General features: G+C 31.4%; 1 protein-coding gene and 1 long non-coding RNA gene across 3 annotated transcripts in view; one reads left to right on the top strand and one right to left on the bottom strand.

Annotated features, from left to right (window-relative positions):
* The window catches only part of LOC126734946 (uncharacterized), a 127,799-nt gene that overhangs the window by 50,259 nt on the left and 52,496 nt on the right, over window positions 1–25,044 (bottom strand). The gene's annotated exons all lie outside the window — the stretch shown is intronic.
* The window catches only part of LOC126734951 (uncharacterized), an 88,615-nt gene continuing 83,163 nt past the window's right edge, over window positions 19,593–25,044 (top strand). Inside the window, exon 1 of the long non-coding RNA XR_007660221.1 lies at window positions 19,593–19,687. This is a non-coding gene — a long non-coding RNA (uncharacterized LOC126734951). The remainder of the gene's footprint in view (window positions 19,688–25,044) is intronic.

The raw sequence follows: 25,044 nt of genomic DNA, 5'->3' as shown, positions 1-25,044 counted from the left end.
CTTTGAAGCTCTGGATGAGATGTTGTGGGATTTCTTCTTGCTATTTGAGCTAAAAAGCGATCCTGCCCTTCAGTAGTTGCTCTTTCACGACTTCTCCTTGGTCTGTTTTTTAAGGTTCCCAATTCCAGAAATCTTGAATATGTTTTTGAAACAACACCTTGTGTAACCCCCACCGTTCTAGCTATCTGCCTTTGTGATATGCCTTGTTCTGCCAGAGCAATAATTCTTCCCCTCTGAACTTCCGATAGCCCAATGTATGGCATTCTTGTTAAGTTTTCAAAAATAAATAAATTATAAATTTGATGCGACTTGCAAGTGAAACAGTAAAATCGACACTGCTAGGTAAAACATTATTATTTATTATTAATCTGCCTGTCCTTGAGAGTAAATACTTGTACTTTTTTATTGCTTGCAACAAAAAATATCTTACTAAAATATTTCGTATTAATACAAGGTGATTCCATATAAGTTTGGTTGTGTGTATATTAATATTGGGATTATTATCCTCTACTCCATAACCTTCATCTAGTTATTCAAGAAGTTCGTGCAAGGCTAAACTGAAAATAATATAAAAACATAAGTAATGGTAGTCGTATTGCATAGTATCTGTTAACAAAAGTAATCAATATTTTGAAAACCGATCATAATAAAAATTTGGATTATGTCTGAACATAGTCTGTAGAGTATGTTACGAATAGTGATAGTTTCCATACTTAGAGTTTAAATAATATATTATATTTAAAATAAATTAGCTACACTTACCCTCCTGGGTAGGTATTATAAAGCGACAAATCCATAGTTTCCTAATAAAAGCAAATGCTCACAAATACCACTAAAATATGTCTACACCGGCACTTCTCGGACTGAATGCGAAATATGTGAAACATAACCTCAAACAACATGTGGTCTAATATGGGTTAAATGATCTGCCGGAAAGTATTATAAATTAATCTACAAGTAGTTTTCGAATATATGTAGTTAATTCGTTAAGAAAATAATACAAGCGGTTTATTTAAATTAACACATAATATTTAAAATTATGATATTATGTATATTTTCTTACTTACTACTATGTTAGCTGAACAGATGGTTGTTTGAGAACCTAGTAAAGTGAAAACCGCTTTTTTTTACTCATTTCCTTATTTAAATTAGTGATGTTTTGTACAAATAAAGACCTTTATTATTATTATTTTCGTTTTCTCTTTAACTTAGCGCTTTGGTTATAGTTTTCTAATTTCTAATTTCGGAAGGGATGTATGTAGGCTATGGTATGGCCTATATGTAGAATGCAAACTGGCTCTTTACCCTAATAAACCTTCTTCCTTCAGAAGATACTCATATAATAATAGATAGAAACACCCAATTAAAAATTAAATTTAATCACATTTGCAACATCTTATGGCATTCGCTTGATCAGCCTTTGTTTTAAGAAGACGCAACATAAGTATATACACCTATTCATATACACGCCTGACAAATTGAGGTCCTGGATGCGGAAATGTATTGATAACAATTTAAAAAGAGAACGATTGCATTTTTCGTACTATCGGAAGTTTCCTTGTCTTCCGCCTCTCTCATACGATGTTCCTGTTTGACGATATAAAGTTATTTAATAAACCTTAGATATTTTCAATTTCTCGTTAAAAAATAGTTAATAAATCCGTTCAGTTATGGATTCATGCGCCCCAAATCGTTTTCCAATGACCATAAAATTTTAAATGGAAATTTTAAAGTTATTTTAACTTCACCGCAGGGTCTCGTATACTTGAGAAAGTTAGATAAGGTTAATAAAGTCAATTATAAGCGCTATATCTGGAAAGTGTTTTAATGTTACAAGAGTTTACAAAGTAAAAGTGAACTTTAAAAAAGTTATTCATTAAAGATGACAAGTTGTTGAGAAAACGAGTTATACCATCTGAATTAAACGAAAACTGAACTAAATTAAAACATTTGCTTTTAAAATGCAATATAAACGTTAATAACATATATAATATACTAACAATTTTCCAATATAAAAACTGCGCTGCATTGTAAATGTTTTTGTCACATTCTTTTTTTAAAGCTCAACGATATTTTTAGCTTAAATTTACTATTCAAAAAAAAATATATTTTTCATTCTCCATAACGTTCTAACATTTTAATTCATTACAAAAAGTTTCATAGAAAAAGCCACTGAACGAAAATGCGTAAAACTAAAATATATAAAAAAGACGCATATGGAAAATGATAAAAAGCTTACATACAAACATCTGCCTTGTCAAAAGATCCTAGAAGTTTCAATATTTTCTCGCTAGAAGACATTTTCTAATATCGAAACTGTATTACTTTGTAACTGTTTTTGTCATATTCTCTCTTTGAAACTCAATAAATTTAGCAAAATGTTCATGTTTTCCAAGAAAAGTAGTATTGAAGAACGTATTGAGACTTTCCTTTAATGTAATACTTTGAATAAATGAGTTCCATAAACTGTAGTAGGTAATCAGTTTCAGTTAAAAGATTAGTATACTTTAAACAGAAAATAGAAAATCTCCTCAGTTTAATATGTAACTTTATTTATATCTAATCAGTATATACAATAAATTGAATTTATAAAAAATCGACGAAAAGCAAATACATTTTGTATCTTAAAATTTAAATATTATAAAGATTTTTCGAATATAGAAACTATTGCTTTGTCACGTTTCTTATCATTTTCTTTTTTTAATACTTAATATATGTAACAAAATTTTCCTATTTTCAAAAAAAAGTACGTTTTTCATTTTTCAGATAATCACTTTAGAATGTCTTGTATTACAAAACCTTGAATAAACAAATTCTTCGTGAACTGTGTGGTTAAAGTTAAGTATATTTTAAGAATTAGAAGTCAAAATAAATTTATTTTTTAAAACACAAATTGAACTTTGAGGATAGTCGATTTAGTATCAAATAAAGTTAAAATGCTTCTGCTAAACTAAAAATAAAGTGACCATTGGAATGCGACAGACGAGTAAACAAAAAACCTTATCAATTAAAATTTTCCCTTTTTATTAAGACATTCCGCGCAGGCAAAATCCAGTTGCTAAAATGGCAAAATTTTATTATTTTTCTGGCTTTCTAGCTTACCAAAATGCAAAAGTAAGTAGTGAATCATATTCCTTTTTTTATTCCCTTTCCAACGAGCTATCACAAAACATACCTTCAATATCGGCTTAAAAATTTGGTCCTTAACATTAACGAGGTTCACGGAAGTCACACATATTATTAATTTTTTGATTCAGCATGTTTTATTTTTCCTAACTTTGAATAATATAATTAATTACTGGAATATATGTTTTGCTCTAAATTCTTTTGCTCCTTAATTTTTGCCGCAAGCGTACTTCGGATTTATTCGGAATTATTGTGGTAATATTGATGTATACCGGATGTCAGCAATATTACTAAACAAGCGATAACTCTGATAACGCTATTAAAAAAAATAGATAATTTTAAAGTGTGGCAATGTTTTAAGCTTAAAATTGGCTATATTTTGACATATTAAACCAGTTTGATCGAAATCAACATGTTATTGAATAATGATATAATTAATTTTGAATATTTGCAATTTTCATTCACCTTTTAAAACATATTTTTTAAGAGCTATTTCTTAGGCACCACTCATTAAGGCTTGGCAATTTGGCGAGAGATTTGGTTTTTTATAAGACCTCTAATTTTTTTTTAAATCGCAGAGTAGTTTTTTTATAAGTTGTTAAATGTACAGGGTGTCCCATTTGGGTACTTTTGCAGGATATCTCCGTTATTTTTATAGATAGAAAGTTGCGGTTTTTGCGACACTGTGCTACTTTTCCGTAAAACTAAAGATACCATCAACAAAATTTTCATAGCCGTTGTAGTTTTTATGATACAGGGCATTTTTGAAAATTTTGCATTTTGGGACCCCCATCGTATCTCCGTTATCTATAAAGTGTTTGTAAAAGTAAAAACTCATTCTCATAGATTTTTTTTTCCGTAGAATCCAGTGGTGTAGATATATACTTTTTTTGATTAATAGTTTTTGAGTTATAACTCAAACTTATGTTTTTTTTACCCTATATATTTATATTCCATAATATTTTTTTTACCTTTTTAAAAATATATAACAGTATGGACTTATTTTCAAAAATACGCAAATAAATAACTAAATTTAAATGATCAAATTCATAAGTTAGTGGGAGCCCATGGCTATTTATAACAAAAAATAAAAAAATGACAAATAAATAGATAAATGTCAACTATATTCGGGTTTTGATTGACATTTCTCTGCTTTTGATTGAGTTTATGCTCCAAAACCCATTTATTTTCTTTATTTGTGAATTTTGCCATAAAAGCAGCATTTGAAAATTATGAAAAATATGATATGCTTTTATATTTTATCAAAGCAGTGAAAGTGCTGAGGAAGCTTCGGAACTATATTTTCATATGTAAGTTAAAAGCCGTTACATGACCACATCCAGTTTCTAATCTAATTCTACACCAATTTCTAATGTTGTAATTTTATGCCTGTTAGATATCCATAGAGAAGGCAACCGTTTTTTTAGTATATTTGCTCGTTTAAAGAACAATTTACTTAAGCACGGATCTTTTGTTCAGCCGCGTCCTAAAGCATACAATAAAGAAAATAGAGAAGAAAAACAAATAGATGTTTTAGGTTATATAGAATGGACATCTTCGAGCTTATGCAAAAAAATCAGAAAAAAAATTGGAGTGCCAAAAACTGAAGCACAACGGATCTTAAAAAAATATAAGTATTATCCATACAAATTTAACATAGTTCAACATTTACATCCTGGTGATGCCGAGTGCCTTTGAAGTTGGAGTTTCTTGTTTTATTTTTGGAACAAATAGTATACCGAATTTTCGAAGGGAATCTTACAGCACGTAGGTACCTAGACATACTTGAGGAAGTTATTCGAGAACTTCAGGAAAATATCCCTCTAGCCCAATATAACACTGTCTACCTACTCTGGTCATAACTCTGGGCTAGTAAGGGCATTTCTTGAAAATAATTTTCCTCAAAAATGATATGTACCAACGGATCTGTTAGATGGCCTCCATAGTCTTCCGATCTCTCGGTTTTACATTTTTTTTATGAGGGTATATATAGGATCAGGTGTATAGAAGACAATGCAATAATCTAATAGAACTTCAAGACGTAATTTATTTAGCATTTAAAAATCTGAGAAGATAAATTATTATTTTTAATGCTACTCAAAGGGTTACAAAGATGTGCCAATTTTGTATCAGAGAAGATGGTGGTCATCTCTTGTAAAAATATTGTTTTGTTACATTGTTGTTTTGTTATAGGGTTGTTTTCTTATAGTGTTTATTAAATTTATATATTTATTTTTTATGTTCTTTTATTACAAAAATAAATAAGAATGATGCAATTCCCCATTCGTCGTTATTAATTTGTAACTTTTTGTTTATTTATTATTGTTATTCATGGTCTACTATTAAATTATGCATTTAATTTAGAAACATGTTGGTTATTTGCGTATTTTTGAAAATGAAGGGTAAAAAAAGGCCAATTTTATGAACTATAAATATACAGGGTGTTCCGCTTAAAAAAACAAAAGTTTGGGTTATAACTCAAAAACTATTAATCAAAAAAAATATATCTTCACCATTAGATTCTACGGAAAAAATCTATAAGAATAAGTTTTTTACTTTTACAAAAACTTAAAAAATAACGGAGATACGAGGAGGATCCCAAATTGCAAAAATTTCAAAAATGGCCTGTATCTTTTAAAATAAAAGGGCTATGAAAATTTTGTTGACGTCATATTTAGTTTTACGAAAAAGTAGCACAGTATCGCGAAAACCGCAACTCTCTATCTCTAAAAATAACGGAGATATCCTGCAAAAGTACCCAAAATGGGACATCCTGTACATTATACTTTTCTTCATTTTGTTATTTACATTTGTTTATACACGAAAACATCAGAAATCGTTTAAGATATTATAATGCTCATAGATACTAAAAAAACGAGATAGTCCATATGGAAATATTAAAAGAGCTTACACGAATGCTCAAAAGGCATAAAACTGGACCTGTTAGAAAAAATGGAAATTACTAAAGCTAAGAAAAGCCTCGTCCTTGTGTGTGTTAATGACATTTTTGCCTTTAAAACTTATCTATAACAACCTCTCTATTTAAGTTTAAGTATTTTTCTTTAAAATTTTCATTGTTAAAATAAAATATTATAAACATTATTGATATAGTTTTACGAATTATTTTTTAACGAATCATTTTTATGGTTTGTCATATAACTTGGTGGCCTATGAGTTAAACGCGCGCCTGTGAATCTTAAGGTTGCTGGATCGTTCCCCATTTATGACATTTTACGTTTTTACTTTTTTATTTTTTATTTGTTTATTTCTATCTAAGGTGAATATTGTTAACCTAACCTAGCTTTAGATTTGTTGTAATGTGATCTGTGTATGTCTAGGTAAAAAGTTTTTTAACATATTTTATAAGCGTTCTTTTTGTACTATTTTTATTTACATTTAGATCTTATGATGCTCCGATAGGAGCAAAACACGTGTCGCTTTTTAAGAAATTATATATACGTTACGGGTAAAGTTAGAATAACGGTTAAACTTAGGTTTACCCGGATAAACTGCACAATACCCAGAAAACATGGGTAAAGTCCGAAATAATATTGAAATTACACATATTTCGGATTTTACCCGGGTAAACCGCGTTCTATCCGCTTTTGCGTGGGTAAAGTTGGATGTAGGAATTATTATTGAATCATCTTTCACCACGTTCAGTTCAGTTCTAAAATGGCAACCGAAGAGAGTGGACGTGCGCGTTTAGCACAGTGTTTAAGTTTTTAACGAGTTGGTGTCTACCACGATACACCAAAACACGGTATGTCAGCGCGCACACATAACGCATTTCCCGGTTGGTGTGACGTCACGTGTGTAACATCCCATACCACTAGACGCGGGATAGAAACGGATAAAATTTATTAATTTGCTGAATTAATAGTTTAAGGGGGGCAAAATTTTATTTAGTATAATTTGTTTTATTTTATAGAATATACAGGAAAAGTCTATTAACTGTAAAATACAACCAAAATGTTATAATTATTAATAAAATGTATTACGTATTTAGAGGATTATGGAGTTGGGTTGACTTGAAATTCGTAGGACAGTGTAAAGAATCGAAAATCTATTTGAGATTTATTAGTGGAACAAATTAAAAAAAAACTTTTTGTTAATAAAATGTATGAATAAGTAAACCTATGAGTAATTAAATTAAAAAATACATAAAACACAACTTGAAGTAGTTAATACATATTTTTTAATTTTTTCTTTATTTTAATATGTATACACTTTAATTATTATGACTAATAATTTTCAAATAAAACAGAAATACATTTTTAGTAGATACATTTTGTTTAAAAATAAAAACTGCTTTTATTGAAAACATCATAATAATAATTAAAATACAAATTTATATATTTTTTTCCATAATTAAGTATTATTTTTTCTTAACATTAGTAAACGTTGACATTTTGCGTTCTAATCGTTTTTTAATGTTTAAAAAACTAATTTTACAATTCAAATCTCATAATCTGATGTATGTACGAGCTCTAGATAAACACAAAAGATATGGGATTCAGTTGTAAGTTTGGCTATTGTTTGATATGCCAACTTTTTAAATTAATATTTTTCGCTCAGCAATGATGCTCCATGCATGTTTTGGAATTCAACCTCTAAAATCCTAGTAGCATTTAATAACTCCTCATTTGGATATAAAAGGTTTACTCTGGAAATAAATGTAAGCCAATTCTGTGACACTCTGTTAATTGTAATTTTTTTTGTTTCAACACCTAGGTTAAATTTGTCCTTGAATCTGTAGGCCACCTATCCTGCTATGTACGTTAAGGCGTCCTCGTTAACTCTATCTTTTAACTCGAAAGTTTTCAGAAGTTCGTTACTGTCAGCGTTACCTTCTGCCTCAGAAATATGTATTTCTGTGTATGCCGGCTTAGAAACGTCGTAACTTTCTAACAATACCTCTTCCGGGTCAAGAGATTTGTCGATATTTGAATTTTTTGTCAGGCTAAAAAGAACTGTTTGCATTGAACAAACTTAATTTTTGGGGTGGGGTTCTAATGTTACTTGTAAAGGCTTAAGCAAGCACGGCTCTATAGTTTCTTGAGTATTAGTATTTTCTGTGAAAATTGCAGAGGAATTTTTCCCGAGTATATACCATCTCAGGCGATACACAAAATCTAGGGGGCTGGAATGATCATTTGACCCACCTATTCCTCGAATGTATGAAAAAAAATTTTCAAGCACATCTTGGTTCAGCCTTGATGTTAAAATGTATTCAATACCAAATCTCTTTTGCACGTACTCAAATAAACCTATCATAGACCTGTTGGTTAAAATTATACCTTTCTGAAAAAGAAGCAAATATTTATGGGTGCCAACGGTCATACCCAGAACTACATTTGAGACCTGATTTAGTAAGTCTTGTTGGGCTCTCAGTTCTGTACCAAAGGCATTTTTTTCCATGCACCCTGAAAATTTATTTCTTGAATTCAATAAATCGAACCAATCATTAAATAATTGACAAATGTCTGCTACACTTTTCCATGATACGTTATCTGGCATATATCCATTTTCCCCAGGGTATCTAATCGCTTTTGCATTTGAATTTGACAATAGCTGCACCGCTGGCCTAACTTTTTGTCGCTCTGCTCCAGTTACATTTAAATGGTATTCGGTTATCTTGTGCGCAATTGTTAATTCAGATATTGAACAATCTAGAAGTGTTTGGAAACATACCTTGTCGATTTTTTCCCCGTTTACAGTAAATCCTTGGTCAAGAAGGTGATTACGAACGATATTAAAAGTGGCTGTCCAGGTTCTAAGAGTTGAGAGCCCTAGTAGAGGATAGCCATTAGCTCGTAAATATCTATAAGCTTTGGGGCTGACACTGACTAAAGATATGGCCGATGCAATGTCCTCCGAGCTCCAATGAACAGTTTTCTTTTCAGGATGTTCCAGTTTTTTAATTTGTCCTGGAGAGAAAATTTTCATTAAAGATGTTTTCATCCACTTCCCTCTTTGATTTTTTCTTTAGTCTCTTTAAAAGCATTTTATTTTTTTGCCCTAACACTGAAACTTTTGCTGTGAATTTCTCTATTTTGTCTAGGTGTTCTTGACATGAAATTCTAAAAATAATTAAACATAAATAATATTTCAAATTATGTAATTATTAATACTAAAAAACTTACATTTCAGGCAGAGAATCAATGTCCATATTGATGCTAGTGCCTTCATAAGATACACTGTTTGTGCTCGTCGAGGATTTGAGCATTGGATTAAGATTTTCTTTTAGTTGTGATGACATTGAGGACTTTGCTAATGGCAAATTTAAAGTTGGCAAAGCATCTTCTTTTAAAATCCAAGTATTCTTTGGATTATAATTCGGTAACCGCTATCTTAAAGGCACTTCATAACAATCCTGTTCAAAATGTTCTGAACAAATGCATGCTGCAATTGAGAAGTACAAGTTATTGAGAGGTAAATTCATAAAAATAAAGGAAGGTACCTATTAATACGAGGGGTCAACCACTTAGAACAATTTTGTACACCAAATAGTAAAAACTATGCACAAACTATAGTCATTAAAAAAATCATCAAAATTATAGAAAATGTGTATGTACATCAAAATAGTATTAATTAGTAATAACACTGCCCCCTTGGTACCTAAAATACATATTTTGAACACCTACCATTTTTCAGATTAATTTTGTCTCCTCGGTGACACCTAATTACCCATTGTTTAGCAAGGTCTTCTTGTTTTGGAAATCGAAAATACTTAAATTCAGTTTCTTTTGTCTTTTTTGTGTGATTTTTACACCCCAGAACCGCACAGTTCACCATATTGAAAAACGGCACACCACACACACAACATATAATTAATATACTATAATCTTTTAAATAATAATGCTGGATACTCGATTTATATAATAAAAAGTCTTCTTAAACTGCCAAACAAACTTTTAAATAAAAATTAATCACATATATGGCACACAAATAAAAAATTTTCGCCTATTAGGTATTTACGTTTACGTGCTTAAAAATTCACATCATCTGTTACACAGATGACACAATGCGCAGAACGAAAAAATTTTTACTCGAGCGGCTGACATACCGTGTTTTGGTGTATCGTGGTATCTACGAAAAGTGCAAACAGTTTTTATTTTAATAATGAACAATACCAAGAAATGTTAGAATCAGTCAAGTTGGCAAAACACTCTAAAACTAAGACTGGGCTACAATAGCGGCGGTTAAAGAGGTTTGACATGTTCTGTTAGAGGCGTTTAAAAGCTTATTGCTCGTGTATCGTCAGGTGAATCTAGCATTAAATATTACGTTACAAACGACAAAATGTTTGACATTTTTGAATGATGCTCATTTAGCTATAGGACATGGCGGTAAGCACCGTATGGAAAGCGAATGTAAAAAAAGTACAAGAATATAACTCAAGATGTTATTAAGTTATATCTGCGCTTGTGTGAAGAGTGCCAAAAAAGAAACTGAAATCTGCCAAAAAAGGACTTGTGGTTAAACCAATGGTTTTTTCGGAGATGAACAGCCCATCCGGATAGAGAATACAAATTTATTATGGTGTATCAGGACCACTTAACTAAGTTTGTTCAAATACGTCCATTAACGTCGAAAAGGGCTGAGGAAGTAAATAAGAGCCTGGTAGACATATTTTGAATTTTCGGCGCCCCATCTATACTACAATCGGACAACGGCCGGGAGTTCGCCAACCATGTCATTGAAGAGTTATGTACGATGTGGAGTGGCCTTAAAATAGTCCGTGGGAAACCACGTCACAGTCAGTCACAAGGCAGCGTGGAAAGGGCAAATCAAGATATACAGAACATGCTTATGACGTGGATGGACGATGAAAACTGCACGCGATGGTCAGAAGGTCTAAGATTTGTTCAGTTAATGAAAAATAGGGCATACCATGATGCGATAAAACAAGCTCCTTATGCCGCCATGTTTGGATATTAAAGTCAGCCTATCCACATTAGCTGTTCCAAAAGAAGCTATTGAAAATCTACGAACCGAAGAAGAGCTCGAGAAAGTGGTAAGGGAATTTGGTTTAGGTGAACAGCCTCAACAAGAAATAAATATAAACCAGTCTATGGATAGTGACCCAGAACCAGACAATTTGCAAGAAGATATTACTGAAGGTGGCAATATGGAAAATGACAACAATAATTATCGAGAAAACGCTAGTAATACAGAAACTTCAGAAAATCAGAGCAAGTGTGTAGAGTGTGACAATTTAAATACATCAGGGAATATAAGGTGTGAACTTTGCTTGTACCAAAGGAATATACAGTCAAACAGACTAGACGCAAAAAGAAATTTAGAAAATCAAGCAAAGAAGATGAAAGCTTTATCTAATTCAAAGTTTCCCCCATGTTCTGTTGAAGATACAGTGAGAGTAAAAATTCCAGACGTTGATCGAGGAAGGGGGATTTTAGAAACATTCTCATGACAGTTATCGAAAAAACTGACGACGATTTGTATAAGCTAGCGAACAAGAGAGGAACTATTGAAGAAATGTTTTCCAGGAACCAATTTTCTGTGTGCAGTGAGAAGCTTATTGAGATGGAAAGTGTATTACCGGAAAAGAAACATTTAAGACAACTTGCAAACGAATAGTCACTTTTAGGAGGTCAAGGTTATAAACGATGCAACTGTGAAACTAAATGCATGACCAATAAATGTAAATGTAAAGCTATTGGAAATCTTTGTAACTCGAAATGTCACAGCAGCTTGTCTTGTTTGAACAAATAGATTATATTATCTTTTACTTTGTTAGGATACAGTTTTAGTGTAACCTTTAATTTGTAAAATCTGTTTTTTTAATTAAATAAATTTCTCCAAATATTTATGGCATTATTTTTTAACATTAACCATGCCAAGGCGGATAGAACGCGGTGTACCCGGGTTAAGCCCGAAACGTGTACAATTTTATTAATATTTTGGACTTTATCAGGTTTTCTGGGTATTGTGCAGTTTATCCGGGTAAACCTAAGTTTAACCGTTATTCTAACTTTACCCGTACCATATACATATATTTAATGAGACCCTGACTAGGAGTTTTTTATTTTTGTTTTTTTTGTTCTGTTTTTTTTTGTGGTCTCTTGGAAAAAGAATGGTTGATATGTTTCAATAAAAGAGCTTTTGTTTTAATTAGTTTATTTAAATTACCCATTAAATTTAACAGCGTCAGATGTCATTGTTCACTCACATAGACATCGTCCTCGCCTACCAAACACATCGTTACTCAACCATTTTACCTTAGATTTGACTTTCGAAAATAATTTCAAAACTTTTCTTCTGCCAGTCAACAAAAACATGCCTCTGGACGTGCAGGCTCAGAATGTATTACAAAAACCGATATGCATTTGATTGACATTGACTTGGAAACCCGACCTGAAATCAAGGTTACAGTTAAATTGTAACACTTCAACTGACATTCCTTTTCATAAATTTGTAAGTTTTATTTCAAGATTTAATAAGTTTTTCAATTTTTTTAGAAGAGAATATTTAAAGCTAATAGTTGCCGTCAATATACTGACAAGGGCGTGAGTCAAAAAGTACAGAAACGTTCATTAAGTGGATAAAGATCGCTATAGATAATTCATTTATTCGTATAAACTCACGTTTGTAATATTTATTTGCTCAACTGATAATTTTTGTGGAATTATGCTGAGGTTGCGTTTCTCGCAAGTAAGTTGTGATTAAAACTTCCAAAATAGAGGTATTAAAAGCTTAATTGTACCATAAGATTTGTGGCAATTAGCCGGAAAGAATTCCCAGGTGCGCGTGACATCAGATTCCTGCCTCAGCAGCCTTAATGGCAAATATCTCTAAAAGTATTAAAGACACAAGGAAAGTCTTTTGATTACAAATTCTATGTAATTAAACAGAGTTTAATACAAAAAAAAATATTATTAGTTCTATTATTTCAGTCCAAAATATGAATTATTTCTTTTGAAAACTGGCTAGTGACTAATCAAAATGTAACATTTCAGCTTTATCTCAGAATTCAAAAATACACAGGGAATTTCAAATTAAAAATAAACACGTTGATATCCCATATTATTAAGGAGATTCTCACGACTCATACCCTTTTTTTCCTCTTTTTATCCTTTTTCTTTTTAATTTTTATTTTTAAAAAGTTATGACTAGGGACATATTTTCACATTTGCATGTACCATAGATATGTCAAACTGTGTCGTTTGCATCACAATTTTGGAAAAATTAGGGACTCAATCTTTACAATTTAATGGTCTTATCGTATTCTTTACCTTCCAAATCTAATAGACCATCCAAAACAAAACTTTTATGCATTAGTACATCCTTAGTACATTTGCCCAAAACAATATGTAATATTAGGGATGATATTATTTAGTTTTATAATTTTTTATATTCTTCATAATAATTAGAGTTCTTATTTAGTTCTATTGGTTTGTTTCCATATGTTATTAGGCATTCACTAATCCAGGAGTTATTCTTATTAACCTATTTTTATATTTATATCCTTACGGATAATAATACAGAAATAGGTTAATTTTTTGATAATCATTACTTTATCTCTCACAGGGCAACACTCAATGAAGCAATTTTAAAATAAAATAATGATAAATATCACCCGCCACTCATTTTCCTTAACCAAAAAAAATTGACGCATTTCAACCGCACGTGTAACCGACACGTTGTTACTACACCGACGGCATCAAATTTAACGGGCGAATTTTTTCTTCTTTAATGGGTTTTCCACTCTAATAAAAGCCCTTTGGGATATTTTCCGCAGCTATACGTCAAAACAAGTTTAGGACGAACAATAGAATGGGCTTTTAAGCTATTTACTTCGGAAATATCCACAAGTGCGACTACAATTAACAAACATTTTAGAAGTAGACGATATTCTGGTTGAATAGATGAAACTCGATAAAGCTGAATGTAAATACGTTTGAAATGGATTAGGTAATTGTTCAGTTAACCCTTCTCAAGGTAGTTTGGCCTGTGTAAACAGTATGTCAGGTGCTTCTGGAGTCTAGTTGTGTTTTGATGTTTCATAAGTATAAAAGCGACGTATTTTATTGTGAGGCATGGTTTGATTTATTAATTGAGTAATTTAATACTAAAACAGTAATGTAAGTCTGGAATTTAGCTGAAGTTGCTGAGGAGCTACAAGAGGAGTAAATCAGATAAAAAATAAACAAGTATTCACGGATCAAATAATGTAAAACAATTATCTATTAGTGGTAATATAACGTCTCTAACGTAAAAATCCCTCAAGAGCCTATAAAAAAATTAAAGTAAAATAAAATATATAGTTTAAAGGCTATGCAATTTAAACAGGTATTAAAAATTAACTTTATCCAAATACCAATAAAACAAAAAAAAACTAACCTGGATGATAGTAATAACGAAACTGTGTTATGCAAAAGATATCTATGATAAAGACAAATTAAGACTACAAAACCTGCATTTTCTAAGATTATGTAAAAATATATTTCTTCAACTTTTTGTGAACAGTATAGAATCTATTAAGACTTTTTAGGTTATTTTGCAACCAGACTATTTCATACTTTATTATGAAATGTTTATAGGTTAAGCTGAAGTGAAAATGAAAATGGATTAAAAATAAACCACTCAAAAAAAAAGAGTTTACTTCTTATACACTTATGGTGCATCTTTGAACGATTCAGTTATACATTAAATTGATAGGTTCGATAAAACTTCGATATGATATTTATTCCTATATTCTTACATGGCCATCTATCAAGCTGAAAGAGGACCGGAGATAAATATCAGTTATCAATATTTAAACATCCAATATTTAAACAAATATTGCATGTTTGTACTGGCTGAACTTCTTCTAATTCTCAAAAGATGATGTTATAAACTATAGATCAATTATTAGCAAACTTTCTATAGTAACAGAATTTTTTGAAATGGTGCTCTATGAATCTTTTCTTAGTTTGTTAAAAAATATAATAAGTTTTATAATAAGTTCTTTATAAGGGAAGGTCTATTGATACCATTTTTTTGTGTTTACATGAGCAGTATAATTATGGATGGACTATCGGACTAGGTTAATGTTTTCTACACAGATTTTAGTATGTGTAGAAAACATATGGCTAGATCAGCAGAAATCGGTGTGGGTAGTATCATCTTAAGATGGGTGGATCTTTTAGAATAGAGTAATGAAGGTGACTCTCCAAGTATTTTCTTATTTTAGTATTTTTTACCGCTTCATGTAGTCCTCTGTAAGGATTCCTTTAAGACCTTAATTTTTCTTTATATACACGTCAAAATCTTCAAGACGAAAAAAATTGACTCCAATATAAATTATGTTAATTATCTGTAAGATATTCCTTTGAACATACCTTATCACAGACATCCTTGAATTAAACTTTAATTTTTTTTTCTTTTCTAAGCTGAAAAAAGTATTCATTATAATTTTTGCTACCAGCGTAGTAAGAAATATCATTAAATTGTGTGTGCAACATGTCGATATTCAAAGGCAATATCTTGATCATGAAATACAGCTGTTTAGATGATACAGCATAGTATACACATCCGCGATGTACGAAGCTTTCAGTTCTATCAAGGGCACTATAGGAGAGAAGATTGGTGATGTTAGAGAAAGAAATACTGGTCAAATAAGAGCAACAGGATTTTTGTATATTATTTATATTATTAATTATTAGTATATTTTTTATTCTAGTTCAAGTATTACGAAACCCCAATATTATTGCCAACTAGTTAAGATATAAGCTTCAAAATGTTAATGGCGTTTTTTAGTGTCTCTACTCAAATAATAAGGAATAGGTTACATAAAAACAATCTTTACACCAGACGTTCCGTTGGAGCTCCAGTACTATCCCGCGGAAATTGCGCAAGGAGGTTAGGATGGGCCGAAAAACATCAAAAGTGGCAAGAGCCTGAATGAACACGCATTCATTTTACTGATGAATTAGTTGCTGTACGTTCTGATTTAAAACTGCCAAAGGTGTGCCGAGCACCTGGCAACGCGTCTTGCTCGCAAACCATTCAGAAGAAGTTGACAGATACTACTGACAAAACTGATTACCGTTGAAGGATAATTCTCTGGATTAAATTCTGGAACTTAATCTATAGACGGGTGGGGAAAAAAACGAATAGTGCGTTGGGTATCTAGATATCTTGTTTATGCACGTACCAAAATACGTTTTCGTCACTATTATAGTATTCGTGCAGTAGCGGTTTGAAACGAACGTGTTTTTTTCTCGTGCCGAAAACCATGTGTGACGGAAAACAAGAGCAACGCATCAATCTTAAATTTCTCGTTAAATTGAAAAAACTCCAACTGAGTGCTATAAATTGTTGCAAGAGGCCTATAGGGAAAATTCTCTCTCTCGTGCGCGTGTTTTTGAGTAGTGTAAGCACTTTAGTGAGGGCCGAGAGAGCACTAAAGATGACCAGCGCTCAGGTCGCCCTGTCACTGTTTCAACTCCGAAAACAGTGACCAAAATCAACCAAATTGTACGTGCAGATCGTCGAATGAGCACCCGGATGATTGCCGAGGCTGTAACCGCCGATAAAAAAACGGTTAGAAAAATGTTACATGGGGAATTATACATGACAAAAGTTTGTGCGAAGTTGGTACCAAAAAACCTGACTCCTGACCAAAAACTCTTGCGTTAACAGGTCTGCTCAGATTTCCTTGAAAGGTTAGAAGAAGATTCCGGACTGATGAAAAACATTATTACTTGCGACGAAACTTGGATTTTTCAATACGATGTTGAAACCAAGCGGCAATCGATACATTGAAAGACGCCGAATTTACCCAGAATAAAAAAAGCAAGGTTGTCCAAATCAAAATTAAAGGCAATGTTGATCGTTTTTTTTCGACATTAACGGTATCGTAATGTCTGAAGAGGTTCCAGAGGGTCAGACTGTCAGTCAGACTTACTATTTGTCAGTTTTGGCAACACTGCGAGAACGAGTTCGTAAGAAACGGCCCGAGTTGTGAAAAAACAACTCGTGGATTTTGCACCAGGACAACGCACCTGCCCATAACGCGCTATCTGTGAAGCAGTATTTGGCCGGTAAGCGCACTCCAGTGCTCGAACACGCGCCGTATTCGCCAGATTTGGCCCCGTGCGACTATTTTTTGTTTCCGAAGATAAAATCTGAAAGGGACCCGATTTGAGTCGATGGAAGCGGTAAAGCAAAAAACGGCAGAGCTCCTAAAGGCCCTCACCAAAGAAGACTTCCAGCACTGCTTCAATCAATGGAAAAAACGTATGGAAAGATGTGTGGCGAGGGGAGGGGAGTATATTGAAGGGGAGCATTCGAATGTAATTTTTATAATAAAACCCTTTTTCGAAACCAGTCTCGTTATTTAATAGCCAGACCTCGTATATTAATAATATTAAAAGTTCTTTCACCATTCTAACTTTTTACTTTACGCAGACGATATAACTTAGAATATTATCAATAATAACACCGACTGCCTGTCCAAATGAATATACAAAATGACTTAATAATGCTAATGAGTGAAATGAAAATGAATAGTAATAATAATAATATTGCTCTATATGGACTATTTAAAGCTCTTGGTAGGCACTAAACGTCAACTTAAGTAATAATAAAAAATCGTAGATGAGTTCTCGAAAGAATGAAATAAGTATGCATTTTGAGATAGATGAGTATCGATTTAGAATATCTTTTAGATGGAAAATGGGAAGACGTTTAAATCGATACAAGCTGCGTGTACTTAGGAGTAAGGTAAGTACAATAAAGAGACCAATGGATAATTAAAAAAAAATAATATCAGAGATGGATAAAAGACTAAAACAACTTTTAAAAACTGGACTCGATAGCAAAAACCTATCTAAGGCAACTAAGGCTATAAACACATATGACTTTCCAGTGCTTGGACCCAACTCAACTGAAGAAGTGCTGTCCAAAGAACCATGCTTCCACGATATGAAGTTGGAAGAGGGCTTGCAGATAAACAACTAGACGAACAACTTACTAATAAATCACCACTTCACGTAGCCATATATCAAGTTGATAAATTTACTTTTCTCAGGTTAGAATAAAATGGAAAAATATAGAGCTGGAACCAAAAACCCCTACACGGAACGCATATTAAGATCATGCTAGAATATGTTGACAAAACCACGTCAATGTATTGGCTGGTCTCGGATTAAATAAAAGTGTCTATTATTTAAGACTTTTGTTAACTATATAAGATCAACTAATTGCTACTTATAACTAGTTTAAATTTATTTAATTTATTTTTTTTTTATAAAAATGCAAGTGTTACTGATGATAGATGTAGATAGGGATGCCCAATCTCTAAAACCATCCAGCATATAACAGAAGGATGTCAAATATTTGCACCTAATAATTACGAAGAGATATATGATGTGGTAGGAAAAATTATATAATACCAATAATAATATTAATAATTAAACGTTTGTTTATTTAACATTAAAAGATTACAGTACTACATTTCACCTTACAATCTATAATAAAATAAAAGGCTACATCCGCATGTTTCGGATGGAGCAGCTGCTCAAGAGATTAGAAAGTGTGAGAAAAATTATTATGATAACTACGAATATCACTATTTTTTATAAAAGAGTAGGGTTTAACTAAAAAGTAGATTTATAATATCATAACAGAATGGCATAATAAGAATTATCGAACAAAGAGAATAACAGAAAAGAGAAGAGAGAATTTAAAGTGTAAAAAAGATTGATAAAGGGAAAGTGAGAAAGAAAAGAAACATAAACGGAGATCAGCGGGGTATACTTCAGGCGTTTAGAAGCAATCCTTAATTTTTTTTTACTAGAAATTGACAAGGAGAAATCCAAAACTTTGTATTTATCTATATGAAAGGCAATTTGATAGGCAAATGATTTTTAAAATGCTTCAAATCTATAAACAGGTATTATTACAAGATTTATTCTACGGACATTAATATTATGGACATATGTTCAATAAGTTATCTTTTGGTAAAGATATGGGAAGCATGTATACCTATATAATAACTTTATAAAAAAAGACAACAGAGTGCAAGGTACATCGGTCAGCCATATTAACCCAACATAACTCAGGTAATTAAGGAGATATTCTTTCTCTACGCCTTGTACCAAAGATCAGTCCAAGGCAAGAATTTTGCGTCTTTTGAACTCTACCTTTATCCATACTATCTAAAAATACATGATCTGAAAAATAGAAGTGTGATAACACTAAGGCGTGACAAAGCATCGCCTTGGTTTCCTTGGGATAATTAGTATCTATGGGAATAAATAAGTGGAAGTCACATCATTAGAATTTTAAACGTCAGTACGTCATCCAATATGTCAGACAGTGCAGTTGAACATCTGTGGTAAGCTCTAATTCCCGACTGTTTAGGAGGTACAATATTAAATCTATAGATATACCAGGAGCTGGCTTTAAAATTAAATCTCTTGCAGGGTAAAAAAATTCCATAATAAGTATCTCATCATTTCATAAGTATCTGCTGAAAACTATTTAAAAAAAATAGGAACGACAAACTCTAATGGGACGCACCATCTTGAAATACCGCGACCTGGAACAGGTAAACACTGTAAACACTGTGTCTACAGCAACAATCGTGACAGTTAGGACTGTACCAATCATATTATTAAGTAGAGGAATTGTATCAAATAACCTGAAGCTTAGATTGTTCGAAAATTTGATTCGAAAATCCAACATCGTTCATCCCAGATCATCCTCACGAACCCGAAAGCTTGAAAAGGGCTTTCCCAAAGCTTAATCCCTTTAATATTACATATAGGTGTCTGGGATGGGTGAATGATCCGTATGATGGAGTACAAGCCTTTTGGCTGAAAATTATAATATTAATAGTTATATTAAAATTGAAATATCAAAAAAATCTAAAAGTAAACAAATATCTTAAAATGCTCTATCTCATTTATCTATCTATGTATTTCTAGAATATTAAGGCAATGGTCAATCATCAGGTAAAGCAATCTGCCTATGGTTTGGTAGTATCAGTTTTATGTCTCTATATTTTGCTCTATTTTGATCGTAATTTGTTCGTATAGTGAATTTTTAAGTTCTTTTTTAAAAGCCCTTAGCATGGATATGTTAGTTAGTTCATCTGATTCAGATTTACGTTAATTTTTGGGTTAAACGAACGCTGTGTCAAAGTTCTGCATGCTTTGGGCAAGCTAACAGTTTGTTTTCTTGCTCAGGTACTATGTGAGTGTTCAATAGGTTTAATTTAATTTTTTCATTTGTGTAGAGATAAACATGGTGCTTCTACTGTATTCAATCTAATTATATTTACTCTTTCATATCTAAAATGTTTTTCAGCAGTCAGTGACAAATTAATAATTTTTTGCGAGTTGGAAATTATTTAAAAACTATTATCCTTTTTCTCGTTGTTAATTTAATTATTAGATTTATTTCGTCTTAAAAATTTTAACATGCACAATTCAATTAAATAATTTTAAAAATCACCTTCATAGAATTTACGTTAACCCCAAGTGATGTTAAATTTTCCCAAGTGACATTGACGAGTAAACAATGTATTGGTATTATTGGTATGTATTGGTGTTATGTATAATAAATATGTATTTATTATAATAAACACATTGTTTACTCGTCAAGTATCATAAATTGGAAAAATGCAGCAATGATTTCATTGAGAATCTCGTAAAGAAGTATTGTTTAAGATTTGAGTTATGGACTATCTTTTCATGTTTATGGTGTGCTCACATTACATTCTTACATTAGTAATAGGTGCCTTATTAAGAATTGAGTTTTTTCTTACTAAAGAAAGCAGTTTTTTTTGCCTCTGATTAAATTTTTTTTAATATATTATATGAAAGATGATAAGATTTTACCCTATAAATTTAAAGAAGCAAAAAAAGCAAATCAATAATTAATTTAATTTTTTATTTAACAAAATATGGCGCCGTATAATAGAAGGCAGGCAGAATAGAGTTTTAGGGTTTCATGATTCTTTGTCCTTTTTTAATCATCAATTGTTTAAAGTTAATTAATTTTGGTGTTTTTAAGAGATCTTTTTCAGACAACAGCTTCAGGTGTTTAAATCCATATTTTACTTTAGTACAGCTTCGTACTTTCGTTCTATTATTAAAAGTTAGACAATGAAACATGTCTCAAGAGGCAAGTTAAGAGAGTTCAAAATGGTGCCAGGTTCACATCATTTTTATTGTATATCTGCTGCCTTTCTTATTTTTTATCTTCTTTAATCATTATATCAGTTGACTTGCATATCTCAAGTTGTTTTATATTGTGAATTTCCTGTTTATTTATCACATGCTTGTTTCCATTTGAAACGCTTTTTTATTAATTTTTTTCTAATTTGGGTATATTCAATATCTTTTATCAATTTAATTATCTTTACAATTCCTTCTTTATAAATATTAGTAATAAATTTGTCATTCACTATTAATCACAGCCTCTAGTGGAAGAATTTCTTTTAAATACACATACAATATTTTTCCTCTATAGATAACGATCGTTTATCCCTAATTCGTTAACTCTCCCTGATAAATTTCTTTTACAGATATTGAATGATATCTGACAAATTATTAATCAGTCTGTTTGTCAATCATCGTTATGTTTTCCAACTTTTTTTTGATACAAAAAAGAAATACCTAACAAAAACCAATTTTCCAGAAAATGACTTTTACGTACAGAGTTGTTAATTAACTTTTACAAAGTTCGTTTGGTTTTTACTAGTTACGAGAGTTCGGACCAGCTTTATACGTAATGTTTGAAATCCCATAACGATCGCAAAAGAGTTCAGTCACACATAAATCCACAAATACACGGACTTTTACGGGTACGTGACATAACTTCTAATATTACTGGAAAAATCTGATTTTTACTTACTTTGTATGAGACTTGAGTCACTAGAGCAAAATACTTCCAGTTTTATTAAATTCTTTATGGCGTGACGTTCGTGGAGTGCGGTATCTTAGATAATTCAACGAAATCGACTTTATGGCAATCTTTAAAGGTATAATGCTAATAAATAAATGTCTTTTCTCTAGTTGTCTTATTTTATTGGCATTTTAGATGGAAATCCTTTTAAGAAAGTTTAAAACTTTCAAGAAACTCGTAGTTGAAAGGTAGTATGTAAGAAGATCAACGATTATTAAATAGATGCGGGATGTAGTGAAAAAATAGACCTCGAAAGTAAAAACTGAACTGGACTTAAGAAAGTTTTTAGGAATTTAGGAAATGCTACTGAGGAAAGCGCAAATGACGGAGAAAACCAAATAACGCTTAATCAAAAAGAACGTAGTTAAGTAATGTCGATATTTAAACTAATCTACTTTATAGCCAAAGAATATGATGCTTAGTAATGCTAGCTTAGAAAGATAGAAGAAAACCTTAGGATTAAGATGTTAATCATAAGAAAAAAAGGATTGGAGAGCAAAGATGATTTTTATTAAGAAACATATGGTAATGGTAAAAATAATTTATATATGTTTTTAATAAAATTATATTTTTTTTATATTAATGTTTAGAAAAGGAATAAGCAAATGATCAACAAAATAAATGATAGGTTACAAAAGAACTTAAAAAAACATAACTTTCTTGCACTAAGTTATACTTTAATCAAAATACTTGTTTTTGAGCGACATTGTCATGTCTCTTCTTATAATCACTGGAGACAGAAAAGAGCGGCGAGGTGCTGAATAGATTCTCTCTTTTTATTTTACAATTCATATGGCTCAATAAAAGCGTAGAGTTAGTTTTAAAATGTATTTGCGTTAGTTCCTGGTTGAACTAAATTGATTTTATATTGTACCATTAAATCCATCTGTATTAACAGGGGGCTGCAAAGACGTTTGCATTCTTCTTCTAGATTGAGATAAAAGTTCTTGTTTTGTTCTTGTTCTTTCTTTTTTATGTGCGGCATACCTGGTGATATTCAGGGATAAAATGGTTGTCTACCAAGGCTCGATGTATTGGATTTTGATTGACTTGGTAAGAGAAATTCGGATTTTTTAAGGGATAAGATAGATAGGATTAACGATAAAAAGATAGCCATATACCAGAAGGGAACAACTTATTGATATTAAAGAAACGTTTTCAGTATAGACTACTGAAAGGACCGTTACACAAAATTTCTCTTTAATAGCAAGAATTTGAAAATTTCATCATTTTGCAGAAAGGAGATGACTGACAACTGGCGGTATTTCTAAAAGATATATGGAAAAATTTATTATACCTTAAGGGGCGTATAAAAAATTAATTACTAAATAGTGATAATATAAATTAGGACAATCAGCCTTATTAGTCAATAGATATACAGAGTGTCCATTTATTATCGCGGTGCTCGATTGCGGATAAACCGTGAAACGGAAAAAACCTTTAATAGTGGGAATGTTAATTGAGTTAGAGGGACCACTTTTTAAAATTAGTTTGGTTGATACAGCGTGTCAACCAAATTACTTATATATTTTTCTGAAATGGGAGTCTCATTTGACTCTCTCTTTAACTCTAAAATTGTTTTGCCCCAAAATGCGACGTTGCCTAGTTATTAACAATTTAAAAAAATTAAAGTCCTTGGCTAAGTTCATTTTATCTGATGAAATTCCAAAATTTATTTATTTTTATACAAATTCGTTACTCAAATAATGATATTTTTAATTAAATTTTGCACTATTTTTTTTAAATAGAACACCCTATATCTAGTAACGCATTTTAATAGAGCATTTTTTATCTTCAATTTGATATCAACAAGTTTGCGTCTATCTTTGACCGTTTTCTCAAAATTTGTTCTTAAAGGAAGAGTGACACATATTGTTCATAGGCATTACGACACTTATGATGGAAAACAATTAATAGACATTTTATGGAATCAGATCTCTATTCAATTCTATTTCGAACACTTTTTAGTAAGAAAAAAGTCAATAGTTGTAATAACTATAATAAAATAATAGTAGTTAGAGACAAATAATATTAACCCCTGATGCTATCTCATTTAAAAATAAGAAATTTTGTCTTACAAGTAAAAAGTTGGCCATAATTGATTTATTCTTTGTTGTGTGACGTCAATTATAATGTTTACTTAATTGTTATGTTAATTAGATTTGTGTCAAAATGAATTACTCTCAGCGATAATGAGTAAATTATTTACGTTATCGGTGAATGCCTTGGAAAGTTTTTTTTTTGGTTCAAGGGCTTATTAGGAAAAATTTCCTTATAATTTCCAATATCCTGTACAAAAGCAAACTAGAACGAAAACAGTTTTAAGAAAACCAATTGATAATCACCATGTCGGTTGTTGCAACACTGGAATTTAGGTTGTAGAGAACGAATAAGTAAGAATTTAGAAATATCGAAATCGTCCGTGAGAAAATATCGCAAGGGAAACAAATAAGATCCTATCATGCAGAGCTACATCAAGGCATAAAATAAAGCAGCATATGTGTGCCCTTCACTAAAGCAGGCCGCACACCTACGATACAAATGTTGCGCCACAAATGCTTTTCTACAAATGTATCAGACAGTATTTAACTCGCGCGTATTACTTAATTTGGATCTACACATCTAAGATGCATTTGCTACCAAACGGCATTTGAAGCCACTCAAGCCACACCGCATTTATGTTTACTCCCCGGATAATCAGCCTGTCCAATATTTTTTGCGGCGTGTCATGTCACCTTTTGAAATAAAAATGAAGAACGATATTACACAAACCATTTTTTTTTATTCAGAAAGTAGAGAAATCTTATATGACCACACTTTACAGGTAACATTCAGTAAGCTTGAAATTCATCATCATGATTTAATAATTGCTTTAATACTTCAAAATTTCCCTTTTTTGAAGAACCATTATTATAGAGATGAACCCAGTAACGACGTTTCCTTCGGTTTTGACTTAATAATTGCCACATCATAAAATTATCGTCATCAGAAGAC

The sequence above is a fragment of the Anthonomus grandis genome, chromosome 4 (genome assembly GCF_022605725.1).
Source record: "Anthonomus grandis grandis chromosome 4, icAntGran1.3, whole genome shotgun sequence".
In the NCBI taxonomy this organism is placed as follows: domain Eukaryota; kingdom Metazoa; phylum Arthropoda; class Insecta; order Coleoptera; family Curculionidae; genus Anthonomus; species Anthonomus grandis.
This window is presented reverse-complemented; position numbering and strand designations above follow the sequence as displayed.